Genomic DNA, 14,725 nt, shown 5'->3' on the forward strand with positions numbered 1-14,725 from the left:
GGGGCCGGGGCCTGCCCCTCTGGGTTGAGCCGGAGCTGGAAGGGGTTGAAAGGAATCTGAAGGGAAGGGATCCGATTTGAAAAGCAGCGTGATACACCGGAGGAGGTATCCTCGCTTGAAAAGAGGAAATTCAGCAAAGAGAATTAAAACAAGTGCATACAAAAGGAAGGAGTCAAATGGGTAAATACAAGATGGGGAACAGCTGACTAGGGAACAGCAGCACAGAAGAGACTGGTTTGTAATGCATCATAAACCGAACAGGAGCCAAAACCGCGGTGTTTGGGGGGGAAAAAGGCATATCTTTTAGGATGCGTTGTCTCATCTAAGAAATGGGGAAAGAGAGCAGTTATTTAAGCTAGTAGACGATACTGCACAAGAACAGATAGAAAGCAGCCAAGCATAAATTAGGGGGTTGTAGTTATCACAAGAGCAGGGTCCTGGTAATAAAAAGAAGAAAAAGAAAGAAAGAAGAAAAACCCCACAAAAAAACCCAAACCCCCAAACCCCTATATGATTGAAAGGGTAAGTATATTTCTCTCCCTGTTTGAAGAATATTTTCTACCCAAACAAGGCACAAAGAGCCATCAAATAAGGCAAGCCTCACAATAGCAACAGTGAGGGCCAGTGCCTTAACCCGATTTTAAAATAGAGCTTGATAAATACATGAGTAAGGCATGGCTGTCCTTCACAGCAAGCAGCAGGACTTGGGAATCCAGAAGTTTCTTCCCCCTCCTGTGTCAGTGGATCAAAGGTACACACACAGCAGGGAAAAGGTACGGGATGAAAAAATAACCTTGAGCGACCAGGATACATGTCGCAAAATGTTCTCCGTGCTCATGTTACATGTTCACTAAAAGTTTATTCAGGTAGCCATGTTAAACAAAAGTTTTCCAGCAGTGGTGTGTACTGAAAATAGTTCAATAACTAACAATTTTAGGAGCATCTGACTTATGAACAGAGTCAGACTACAAGATATCCTTAAAGTCTATTTTTATAAATGCTGTTGTTTTAGACATCGCTTGTGCTGCCATGTAGAAGTTTTTTATTTTATCCTACCCTATGATTTCTCACTTCCGTGGGCTGCAGGTGTGGAGAACGCTGAAACAGCGTTGTTACCTTATGTGCAGAGGGTGCTTCATGTTGCTGATCCATGTTGTCCTTACCTAGCTTTGGTGGGCTGATCCCGACGAGCAGGTGACCCCCCACCCAGCTGCTCACTCACTTTCCCCAGTGGGATGGGGGAGAGAATCAGAAGGGCGAAAGTGAGGAAAAAAACCACAAAGCCTCGTGGGTTGAGATACAGACAGCTTAATACATGAAGGGGAAAAAAAGAACAAGGAAAAAACCCACCAAGTGATGCACAAGCGATTGCTCACCATCAACAGACCGATGCCCACCTGGCCCCCAAGCAACGGTTACCTTGGAAGTAACTCCCCCCCAGCTTTCTTCTCAACATGGTGCTACATGGTATGGGACATCTCCTTGGTCAGCTAAAACATGGTTGTGTTACCAACATTGTTTTCCTCACCAGCCTGAAGCACAGCACTGTATCAGCTGCTATGAAGAAGACAGATAAACTCCTTCCCAGCTAAACCCAGTACACTAACCGAGAACCAGCTCCTGAAAGGAACTCTTTTGGCCAAACAAAAATGTTTTATAGAAGCATTTAGCAAAAATAAAAATGTCTGGATAACAATAACATTTATATATACATGTGGATATCTGTGTATGTATATGTGTGTGTATACAAAAATGTGTGTGTGTATAAAACATACAACTGTGTGTGTGATTGATCTGAAAACTAGGGTTAGAGCTTTCCTAATGATTTGCAGGTTTTCAGGAAACTAGCTGGGTTTTGATTCTAGGTGCTTCCTTACAAAAGCTATGAAATGCTCCCGAGTCCAGTTCTCTGTAACAGTGCTGGCCCTCATTTCATTTCTGATTTATGTCTTCATGAAGGACGCCTGCTGGCAAGTATCGTTAAAATGGCATCTGGGAGAGCCTTTTCAGCTATCAATAGATTGCGACAGCACTATTTTTTAAAGTCAAAGAATGAATCTAAGATTCCAGACTTGGAAGTAATACATATGTGCAGGGTACTATAGCCCACAGATTCTCAGGTTTGTCAGGCTATAACCTTTACTAGCAGTGGCGGGCGTGTGTACCAATACTGCTGGGAGCAGCAGCAGGTTCCTGTTCTGTACAAAGCTTTGTAGCACTTCTAAGACGTGTTTGTGCCACTAGTGGTATTTGTATCACACTTCAGGAACCTTGCTTATGAAAAATATTAATATGCTGGACAAAATTCACTGTGGTGCCAAAGGGATGGAAATGAAAAATACGTATCAGCATCCTGCTATGTAAATAATAGGCTGAAGATACTGGATTCCTTTGCATAGTGAGTCTGGACACACACTTCCAATTTTCTCCCTCAGAAGTGTTTTGTTTTCCATATATATATATATGAAATATTTTCTGTATATATATGTGTGTATATATGGAAATAGATATATATTTCATAATAGTCCGTGTTATATATATGGAAATAGATAATATATGTTTTCAACATATATGAAATATTTCCCCCTCCCTCCTTTCAATCTTTGGCTAACAGGCTATATGAATTTGATGTGTTAGAATTAATTAATCTTTTGAATTTTACTCTTTTTTTCCCCCTTTTAGCTCCAGCTCATAAATGATCTGGAGTAGAGATTGCAAGTGTGTTTGATTCATGAGCCCTTACTAAGAATCAGCATATAGGACTAGTGATGGTGAGGTCAAATACTTGTGAGGATTTGCAATGGTAGCATGAATGTTTGTCCAGACAGGTTACTGCATGTCTAGAAGAACCTTTAGGCTGTCTTTAGAGAGGAAAGGGACAGGCATAAAAATACTTTAGATGTCTGGTCAGTTAAAGATAACTTTCTGAGCATGGCCAGGTGAAATACTTTCCTGCCAAATCTGTATGTCAGCAGCTCTGGTGTCTCTGCTCAGAGCTTCCTAGAAGAGAATCAGAACTAACAGACGTGACTGATTAAAAATCTATGATCCAGAAATCATTTGGGAACACTGAACCTGAAGATTGTTGTTAGTTCCATCTTCTATCCAGTAAGAAGTCTTTTTGTAGAAGAAGAGGTGGGGGCTTACGTCGCAAACGGAGTAGGAAGATCCAAAAAAATTAAAACTGAAGAACTAGCAGTGTGTCACAAACCTCGTCTACTCACAGCACTTATGGGGCAAGAACCAGACCAATTCAGACAGAGGAGAGAAGGAGGAGAGCTCTTTTTCCATTACTGCTTCAAGGAAGAGAATTAATATTTGATATGAAAAATCAATTAGCTGACAAGTAAGATGGAGATTATGAATACAACCTATGGAGACCATCCTTGAAGAAAACCTTTAACGTAGAGGATCCGTGATGGCTTTGTAAGGTCTGGAGCACGGTTGTGGGTAGCTGGTTGACTCAAGGCTTGCCTTAGGTTGTACCTTGTAAGTGTGTCTATGATTTGAATATTGTCTCCTGTCTATTAGGTCTCTCATGTTCTGTCAAATTCCATTCATCTTAACTTGAATTTGTAGGTGTTCAGCCATTCTGATTTTTATTTGAACCATTACCTGGTTCCTACACCTGTGCATCCATAAACATATCATCACAACATTTTGCCTTGACTGTATATTTATTCCAAAACTGCAGAGCTCTTGTTATTTCCTGAAGCTCTCAAAAGTCCTGGTTTTAGTCCTCTCATAAAAACCTACACAGATAATTGTAATTCAGTTTTACAGAAAGCTTACTGAAAGTACTATCAAGTCCTTGAAGTTCTTGTGCCAGTTTTTCTGACTTTATAGCTTCAATTTTCTATCTTAAAACAGGCAGTCTCTTCTGGTATATGTTTCCTCTTGTTTATCTGGACTTGTCATCGCCAAGATCTCAGTCTCAGGGACTCCTCAAGTACTGTGGACAGCCCTTTGAGTTTAACACTTAACTTATTAAAGCATGTGTCATTATTTGCATTCCGTTTCCAAGTGATTGCCTTACATGAGAGAAAACAGTGAAATTGGTTTTGTGACAAGTTGTGTTAAATCTTCTTGAAAAGAAAAGATACTGTATTTTTTGTTATCTCTTCAGTCATAAACAGGTAAAAGTACAGCTGTAGTAAGTACAACATTTTCAGGCAGGCAAGTGATTTTAATTTCTCAGTGTTATACTTCATTTTGCAATGAATTGTGTATTTCTTCTGAAAACAGAGGAAACAGGAGCATTAATATGTAATCATTTAACATATTTTGCCATATCCTTCTCATGACTGCGTATTTTTCTTACTGACCAGCCAGCGTCTTCTCTCAGGCTCGCTGGGTCCCCAGAGGTTGTTCTTCTGCAAAGCTCTGAAATGTCTTTTTGCTGCTGATGCTGTCAGAGGCTCCCTCACCCGATGGTTTGTGTTGTTCACCGCCGAGGCCGAGTGGCTGGAAGGGAGGAGAATCCCCGGTGCACGGGGTGAGCAGGGGGGAGGAGGAGGGTTTACAATGGCAGGAAGACCCACACTTGCGTGTGTTTGCTTACTGCGGTGTCGGAGGGATGAGCTATTCTTTTTTTTCTGTAATGTCCTGCTGTTGCAAGAGAGCTCTTTAATATAATTAAGAATGTAACCTTCCCTAGCATTACTGCTCCATTTGCTCATTCCAGCTAGCTGAGAAGCCATCCCTCCCACGGGTTCAGGACAGACCTTAAAACCCACCATGGATTTAATATGGCATTAAACTAAGGAGTCCTGTTAGTTAATTATATTCTTTGGCCTTGCCACAGAGGCAGAATTTTCCCTCTTGCTGAACCGCTAATAAAGGCAACCTGACTCTTTCAGTACTTGTACTGCATCCCTTACTGCCGTATCTCAGCATCTGTCTGTCACCTTAAATTTGTACTGAAGGTCTTTTTTAAATGCAGCTTAGGTTTCTAGAGGCTCTGCAGGAGTCTCTCTCCTACTTTATAAAAAGCAAATGGAAAGAAATGGGGGAGCTGATGTAAAGCTTCTAGACACTAAGGTGTGTGCAGCTGCCCCTTTCTGCTTGAAAAGATTGTCCCTAGCCAGGCATGTCCCTGCACCTGCAGTTTGTGAGCTGAAAGCACAGGAGTAAACGTGGGGCTGGGTGGAGGTCCAGGACACGGGAAGAAAGCAGCATGCTGGTACAGAATAGAGTGTCAAAACCGACATTTGAAATCTCCCATCCTACTCCCTTCATGTTTCTCTCTGTCTCTCACTGGCATGGAAGGATGCCAGGTGCAGAAGGGCTACTATAAAACATTTAACAGCAGCCAGTGTTTCTGAAAACACCATGAGCTTCTGCGCATTTTACTAGGCTTCTACTCTTTCTTAATTTACCGTGAGATACCCTTCCTTGCAGTGGCCATGGTTTTCATATAATGTAGCTTGCTTGGGGTTTGGGGTTTGGTTTTTTTCCTCTCTATACTTGATAGGACAAGGAGTAAAAGGTCTTGAGATTAGCGGGCCAGGACATCCTGGTCTCATTCAGGAAATCTTTTTTGCCTTCAGTTCAAGGTCTACTCATTGATTTAATATGCAAGAAAAAAATAACAAAGTCCACATGCAAGTTAGTAAAAAAAACCCCCAACCCTGAACTTATACTTTGCATGCATTTTTGGTGTTAATATTCACTGTGGATGTAATTATCATCTCCCCTGAAAAGCACTCTTGGATATCAATAATAAAGCAATGAGAATACAGTTGGACTCGATGATCTTAAAGGTCTTTTGCAACGCAAATGATTCTATGATTCTATGAGAATTAATAAAATACAGAGATGGAAATGGAACTCTGATCTTACAGATCCTTAGGGCAGATCCCCACTGCAATCAGTGGTTTGGCAATTAGCACAATACCATCTTAAGGCAATACTGTACCATTTGCGTATCATTTCTGGAGGTATTGCAGAGCTCTCAGGTGAACTTCAGCTGCGAGTACTGGGGTCAAGTTATTTAGTGCACAAGTTGAGCAGTTTATTGTGACAGATCAAAAGATAGGTAATAACTGGGTATACGCTACCTTTGGAGAACCACGTCAAAAAGACATTTGCTTTAGGCAAAGATGCCATTTTTAAAACTGTGTCCAGAAAATGCTTCTGAAGTGCACTGAAGAGAGGTAGAGAAGAAAGTAACTTTTCTGTTGCTAAACCATATCATCGCAGCAATGAGTAGTGCACTTTAAAATTTAGCAAACCAGCAGATGGGAAAAAAATTGTCAGATTTTGCAAACCTTTGTTTTAATCAAAATATTGTCAAAAATATAATTACTTGAAGCATTTCGAAGACAGAATCGCAGTGCTTTCTTATGTTCTTTAAAGAACTCAAATAAAATAGAATACAAAAAAGAAGGGGAGTTGCCTTCAGCGATGCAGAAATCCGTGTTTGCAGATCTCAGGGATTTCACCCAGAATGGAAGTTGCTTTTACCGATGTTTTACGAACACTAAACAAAACTCTCCCAATCTTTCCTACAAGGCCTGACTTCCTCCCCTTCTCTCCACCATCCTCTGAAGACCAAGGCTCTGGTACAGTTCTGCCAGAACCTTCGAATGCCTCCTTGATTAGCCCCTAGGGTCGGGTAGGGAATGGATCACATTACACAGCCCCTAACAACTGTCGGAGATCTTGTTTGGTATTTGCACAATCTTGCTCCTTGATTGAAAATGCTTTTTGGTTTGTTTGTTTGTTGTGCATATTTATACTAGTGCCATTTACACTGCTGAAGAAATGTAAAAGATTAGAGAGGATGGACTGGTGCGCCTGTTTCTCCATTGGTTACAGAGCGTGAAGTGCTACATCAAAGCAGTTAATTATGTTTTGACTAAATGAGAGTATTATTTGCAAAACAGCGATGGAGTGCTCAGTAGGGTCAGAGATGTACACAGCTAGTCTGCACAAAAATTTCATGGTTGTGAAGGTATCCAATAGGCAGTTTTATCTACCTTTTTTTTTCACATTCCATTTAATTAATAGGAACTCTGTGTAATGATGTAGAAAACTACACACAGTTTTCTTCAGCCAGTAGAGAATTGAACAAGCAGAAATACGAGGGTCTGTGGTCTGTAAGTACCTACCAAGGAATGACGTCTGATTCGAGACAGCTCCTGAGTCCTATAGAAGGTATATTAAGATTCCGTGGCTGCAAATCAAAAATAAAAAATTTAAAGCTGGAAATACCGCTAAGGATTTCCAAGAGATATGGTAGATTGTCTATTTAAAAATGAAGGCTGAATATCTCTGTAACATACATTCTCTGGCCGAAGCACAAGTCATTACCACAGTTCAGAAATTACTGGGTGAATGAGGTTTTGTAAAACTACCAGAATATTTTTTCCCCGACCTTAACAAATACGGAAGAAGCTTCTGTAGTGGGAGATGAGCTATATGTGCATCGGTTGCTGTTGTTATATAGGGTTTTCAGTGGTCTTCTGTAAACATTGTCTTTAAAATGCTTATGGAACTTCATAAATTATTTGAAGCCAAATCAAGCATTCTTATTAAACTTAAAAGGAATACCACTAAACAGTTCTTATGCTAGACAGAGATAAACTTCTTTAAAACGGTTTTATATGATCCCATTCCTGCAGCCAAATTTTGCCAGTCAACTCTCCAAATACTGTCTTATAGAAAGGAAGCACAAGTAGTTTCTGCTGTACAGGTATTTTTAAACAAGAATAAGCACTTGTAAAGAAAGTTTGGTTTACAGAAACCCTACCTCTGCCACAACTGTCATATTGGTTCTATGATGCCATAATTTTCTGCAGAAACAACTTAACACCTCGGATTTCGGCTGAATATTATTTGAAGGTAAATTCTAGCCACTAGAAACAATTTAATATTTTCCTTGGCCGTGTGCCATCAAGATAAAAACCTAAAGACGTTTATTCTTTCACACAGCAAAGTTCCAACTGTCCAAAGGGAAAAAAAAAGGCTAATTGGAGATTGCGTGGTTATTAAAAAACACTCCTGCTTTTACTTGCTTAGTCTCAGTGTTTCTATCCATTTGGCACTCCTTGTGTGTTGCCTTTATATTATCTACTTGGAAAAGCGAACTCTTTAGGAAAGGGACCTTGCAGTCTTACCTGTAGAACAATTAGTTTTTAGCATATTGTTAGCGCTAAGCAAATACCAATTTGAATCATAAGTTCCTACGCTAGATGCAATAAAAAACCAAGAGGGATAGAATAAGCAAATATTTTTCCTTGCCAACTTTCATTTTGGAGTGGTAATTTTAACTCTTTCTCACACGTGGCGGCACCTAGCATTTCTGCAGTTTCTTGACTCATCTCTAGACTTTAAATTATTCGTGGATTTATAAATACAGGAATGTATCTCTTAATGTATAATTTAACTTAAGGCAATCACCCGTCTTTTTCAGTAGGAGCTTTAACAACATCATAGGACTTGAACAAGCCGTCTTTTGTAGAAAGGAGAATGTGATCAAGCTCAGATCACCTCACCTCAGGGATGCCTGCTGAACCTTTTGAGATTACAGTCAAGAAATGTGGGTAATACCATGAACTCATCAGGCTATGCAATTTAATGGGGTTTAATTCGTGTCACTCCCATTGTTACAGTTTCTTATGTATGTGGGCAAACGCAAGAAAACTTTATGAATGTTTTTTACATACCCTCTAGATTACATGAAATTAGAAGTTTGATGTAATGAGGAATGAACCAAAATAAACTGGCAAATAAGCCTTCTCTCACCCTTTCCCTGCCTTGTTTCTCTCTTTTTACCTGATCTTGTAAATTTTTATTCATAATATTTTAAATGCAGTCAAGCATTTAGTCAAGCAAGCAAGCAAGTTTGCTGGCATGTTATTTTTGTTGTGAATGACAGTACAACTTTTTGTCTATATAGTTTCCCATGCAAGACAGTGTGAATCAAGGCCCAACATGTTGGTCAACTTTTTGAGTTTTAAATTTTTCAGCGGGATTTTTTGCAAGCACCTTTGTTGCTTATATGTATACAGCCATCGCATCTGCTGCACTCGGCTGGACCTGCTCTCTGTGGAGAACGTTTGAAAATCTGACTGTTACATTTAGATGCCTCATGATTTATTGGTGATCCATCCCATAACTAATTACACCTCGGACTCAATCATTGTAGGTCCCTTCCAAGTGAACTACTCCTGTCCTGTCCTGTCCTGTCCTGTCCTGTCCTATCCTATCCTATCCTATTCTTTCTCTGTCAATTCTTTTTTTGGGAGACAAACAGGTTTTTTGCTATAAATGCAGCCGTCTCTAAAAGCTGTCATGCAATGAATCTATCGTATACTAGCAATATAGTTAGCTACAATTGACATAACATAGACTTAAAACTGTTAATTACCCATGAGATGTGATATTTTCATTGTAATTATGCTTTCTGGGTAGGTTTAAAGTTCTTTCCCTTTGTGTAATATGAAGCTTTTAGGGTCACTGCTAATGACAGCTTTGGAATTACACTCTTCTTCAAGACCTCTAAATCAAATGTGTATGTTGGGAGCCTTTTCACAAAGCAACACCCCATTTCTCTATCCTACCAGGTTGGACTCAGTACAGAGAAGATGGCTTTCTGTTGCCTTCGTACTCAAACTCCACAGTCTAAGATCAGCTGAGCCCAAGATCTGGCTGACTGCTCCGAGGTTTGCCTGCAGGGGTTTTCTGCAGCTGTGCTGCAGAAGGGAATAGCTGGTCCCTATCCAAGTACAACCCTTTTGGCATTTCCCTTCCCTTGATAACTCTATTACAGCCCGGAAGCACTAGTGCACCAAGGCAGACTGTCGGCCACGGCAGTGCTTCACGCTGCTGTAGAAAGACGAAAACACAGGTCAAATGAAGACTCCGGATCTGCATTTAGCTCTCAAAAGCTCCTTTGCTTTAATCCCAGCTCTAGCAGTCCTTCCCTACCTGGTCCATTTAACGCTTCTGCCTCAGTTTCTTCCATCTCTAAACCAGAGACAATATTCACAAGGTGCAAGACCCGATTAGCATTTGTAAAATGGCAGTTACTGAATATGGTGCTGTGGATCTGTGGACTCATACACACCAAAGACAGATATTTCTTACATAAGTCATTAATACGCATATCGCTGTAATCCCACTCACTTCTGTATTACTTCTGCTTGCAGGATATAGAATCATAGAATCATTAAGGTTGGAAAAGACCTCTAAGATCATCGAGTCCAACCGTCGACCCAACACCACCATGTCCACTAAACCATGTCCCTAAGCACCTCACCTACACATCTTTTAAATACCTCCAGGGATGGGGACTCACCCCCTTCCCTGGGCAGCCTGTTCCAACGCTTGACAAGCCTTTCGGTGAAGAAATTTTTCCCAATAGCCAATCTAAACCTCCCCTGGCGCGACTTGAGGCCGTTTCCTCTGGTCCTGTCGCTTGTTCCTTGGGAGAAGAGACCGACCCCCACCTCGCTACAACCTCCTTTCAGGTAGTTGTAGAGAGCGATGAGGTCTCCCCTGAGCCTCCTTTTCTCCAGGCTAAACAACCCCAGTTCCCTCAGCCGCTCCTCAGAAGACTTGTTCTCCAGACCCCTCACCAGCCTCGTTGCCCTTCTCTGGACACGCTCCAGCACCTCGACGTCCTTCTTGTAGTGAGGGGCCCAAAACTGAACACAGTATTTGAGGTGCAGTCGAATATGCCCAAACGTGTGCTGCTATAAACAGCTGACTGCCTTAGTATTTAGTTTTCATTTGTTGTATGGGAAAATTCCCATCTGCCTGTGTTTTTGCAAGACTTTTTTCTAGATTTTTTTTTTCCCTAGATCACAAGATTGTTCTGAATGAGACCATTTTTTACCTTACTGTCTTTGTTTGCCTGGTGTTTAGTATGCTGCTGTTGTGGCTTGTACTTGGAGTTGTAGGTGCTACCTTATTTACTATTAACAATAAAAAAATGACCCTGTTTAGGTGACGGGAATTTCATCCACCTTAAGCGCTGTTTAGTTTGCATGGGCTACAGAAACATTTTCCAGTTGGTACTGTGGACAATTCTTTGATTACATTATAACCAGGATTATCTTGTTTCTCTTCTGTGAAAGCAAGCAATTCACATGCTAACTCAACAGATTTCTCTATAAATTCTGATGAAAGTAACATTTAAGTCCACATAAAACTATGTTAAATTGGACTGTTTACAAAACCACCAGGGCACTCATTTGTGCAATTTTAAATTTTTTTTTTCAAGAAAAAGTTTGAGATCTGAATTACACTTATATCTTTTTAAATGAGGACCTATTTCAAAGTAGTACGTATTTCTTCACTACCTTTGACGGTTGGACTCGATGATCTTAGAGGTCTTTTCCAACCTTAATGATTCTATGATTCTACATCTGACACGGTGTCTGAAAAAACAATTGGATTGTCTGATTTAGCACTTACTGCATGTATGCAGGGGAAGTAGCTCCATGTAAGTACTAGCATACGGGTTTAGTGGATATTTCTTTTCTAGGTATTTAATAAGCAAGTTGGAGATTCAGATTAAACATCGTTTTCCCGTGTTTATGGGACAATATGAGTCGCCAGAATCAGAAGGTTACATTGAGTATGCTTATTTGGTGTTGTTAGGTAGGGAAACTTCTTTTATAATACATCTGTAGAAATGGAAGTGGGTGTCTCAGTTCATCTGTGAGCAAAATGTTCCACGTTGTTTTCTACCATGCAGATTTTATCCCCATGCCTAATAATAACCACTAATATCTGGGATGATATTCCAGGTGATTGAACCATTGACTTTTCCTCTGAACAACACAATCATGTAAAACTTGGGGGCATATCCCTTTTTTTGTCACGGTGTTTACACTATTTGTCGTAGCCTTGCCCAGTTGAAATTCAGAAAGACTATATATACTTTGGCTTGTCCGGTTTGTCTAATAAAATCCAATATTTGGGACTCTAGTGATGTAAACTATTTAAAGGCAGCTAGAAAGATACAAACAGCTCTTTACTGCTGTAAAGTATTGCTTGCCTACAAAAACAGACTTGTTAAATTATCTTGTTTTAGCCTAAACACAGCTGTATTGCAAAATGCAGATTTCATTGGTGGTGTAAAACAGGTATGTCTTTTTCATCCAAGTTTTTCAGCCTTCAATAACAATACCGAACCTGAAAAACCATTTCTGATTTTAAGCTGTTAATTTAAGCAGTTGTTTGGTCTCCTCCTTTTACCACCCAAACTGAAGATGTTTCCTTATAGTCAATGGGCTGTGTAGTTCTCTTAGCCTCTCTTTGGCCATTTTTCTTTTAATTTTTTTAAAAACACTGTACAAAATATGACTTGATTCTTCAGGAAAAGCTCTGTAGCTGTAAAAGACAGTAGCATGTGTATGTTCCGAGAACCTAAACACCTAAGTTGTCCATTAATTGTTTGTTTTAAATGTATATTCTTGACTTGTAGAAATCTGAGGAAGAAAAAGTAAGACTGGACTTGGATGAATGGCACCCGAAATGTAACCACACTGTAGTTTCCCGGGTGTTAATATATATGCAGCTACCACAAATGAGCACAATTAGCATGAAGTCCTGCATCCGCTCGTTAGGCTCAGGCTGAAGCGTTGCCCCAGTGATGAAAAAAAAGCATCCCTAATGTCTGAAATCTTACTGCAATATTGGTTTGGCCATTCGTTCCTCCTGGCTGATGAGTTCTCGGGGGCCGTTCTGCACCCCTAAAAGAGACAAAAGTAAACGCTGGTGAAAGGCGGTTGAGGAGTGGAATTTGGGGTGCTACAAAGGAAAGTTTAACTCTTGAAGAATGATTTGGTCATATTTTCTATGCATAAATTTGCCCTGTAACTTTGAAATATTTTGTTCAGAAAGTTAGAAATGGCAACTATCACCATAAACCTCCAACAGTTTTGGTTTAGACTTAAATTTCGATTAGTTGGAAACCCCCTGGAAGAAATAATCCTTCAGAGAACTTTAGAGTTTAGAGATTTGAATATTTCTGATCATAAGGTGATTGAACAGTTATTTTGCATCTAATAAAATCTTTTTTAGGGCTTGATTTTTTTTTTTTTAAGGCAGTAACAGCTTGGCTAATTAATAAATCTCTTTTTCTCTTTTGCCTATGCTTATTTCTTCCAATGATGCAAATCACTTACCTAGCTTGTAAACCATTTTTATTTCTAATTAGAATGCCTAAATGAGAAGCTTTTGAATTTCAGATCTATGCAAAGAATTTAATTTATTTGCCTTTTCTTTGTTAAGAATAGTAAAGTATGTCCTTGATATTTCAGGATCTCTCTACTTTCTCAGCTAAGAACGTGAAAAACAGTATCCCTCACAAGTAGGTTATTCACAAGGATATTTTGCAAAAGGGCATCGAGATGAGTAACAAGGTACTGAAATGTTCTCATCACAGCAGCGAGAACTGGGGGATGCTGGTAACAGAGGCATTTGGGAGCATTATTTCCCTCTTCCACCGCGTTGCTAGACTCTGTACAAAGGTATCACATAAATGGGTATCGTATGCATCAATTTGCCTTTTGTAATACACGCTGTGGGTGCTCCCACATCTGGGAGCGCACTGCTGCTTATAGAAACCTATCGATGAAGTTCTGCGATTGTGCTGCTACTTTCAAGGGCTCAGGTGCTGGGGTTTTTTCAGGACTTCAGACGGCCAGTTTGACCTCTGGCTTTATCTGTCAGTTCACCCCTGCCTGACTAGGTCCTTGTCTCCTTTCACTGTAGTAACCGTAGCTGCCTTACCTTGGAAACATAACTGAGTAACTAAAGTGAAACAACTAACAGGCATGGAGCAAGGGAGTGCCCCGATTTTCATAGAGACTAGGAAGAGACTTGCAAGTCTGAAGGTGTTGTGAGGTTTTGCATTAATAATTGGGTTGCAAAATTACATTCTGACACTCTTCTGGCTGGAAGTTTTCGCCCTCCCTCAAAAAAGAGTCCTTCTAGATCAGGCCTCAGATTGAACAACATCCAGTTTAGATAATGCTTCTTATGTTTTTGTTAGACGATGGAGAATTTGAGAGTGTGAATAGGAAAGACTTGACCCATTTGTGACCTTCAGACCATTTACTTTGAAGGACTCTCCAGTTTGTAGCTTGTTAACATATCCAGGCCCGGGGCAAGTTATTTTCCCTAAATCCTTTGGGTTTGGGGTCCAGATCAGGATGTGGAGATTTGGGTTTGGATTTCAGCTAGGATGAACCGAACGGACCGCAGCACAGAGCTAGAGTTGCTGAGTCTTTAATGTGGGTCCCCGAGGAGATGGCCTTCCAGCACACAGCATGATTTGCAGCTTGCGTCAGGGCGCTGGATTTCATCCGTGCTCTTGGTAGCTCTGCTGCGCGACGCTCTGCAGCGCCGGGGTGTCACACGTGAAGATCTCCTGCGTTGCACGGAGCCCCCACGTGCAGCTGACACTTCACCGCCGTCCTTTGTCTGGCCATAGGTCTTGGGGGAAGAAACTGGCCAGGGGTGGGTTTGACCTTAGCGTACCCCCACAGCAGAGCGGCGTGTGCCACGCGTGGGGGACGGTTCAGTCGGGCAGCTGCTGTCCGTGGAGGGGGTTAGCGGCTCCCCAGTGGGAAAAGCGATGGTGTGCTGGAGCTGCTCCCTCTGCACGGCCGCGCGGGGAACGCCGTGGCCGCCCCCCGGCCCCCTGCTCCCGTCCCTCGGTCACCGCCCGGGGGCGGCTCCGGGCTCCCGGGGCGGCGCCGCCGCG

At 41.1% G+C, this 14,725-nt stretch overlaps 1 protein-coding gene across 1 annotated transcript in view; it reads right to left on the bottom strand.

Annotated features, from left to right (window-relative positions):
• The window catches only part of LOC103895553 (major facilitator superfamily domain-containing protein 1-like), a 33,141-nt gene that overhangs the window by 12,385 nt on the left and 6,031 nt on the right, over positions 1-14,725 (bottom strand). The gene's annotated exons all lie outside the window — the stretch shown is intronic.

The sequence above is a fragment of the Aptenodytes forsteri genome, unplaced genomic scaffold (assembly GCF_000699145.1).
Source record: "Aptenodytes forsteri isolate BGI_AS27 unplaced genomic scaffold, ASM69914v1 Scaffold481, whole genome shotgun sequence".
NCBI classification, from domain to species: domain Eukaryota; kingdom Metazoa; phylum Chordata; class Aves; order Sphenisciformes; family Spheniscidae; genus Aptenodytes; species Aptenodytes forsteri.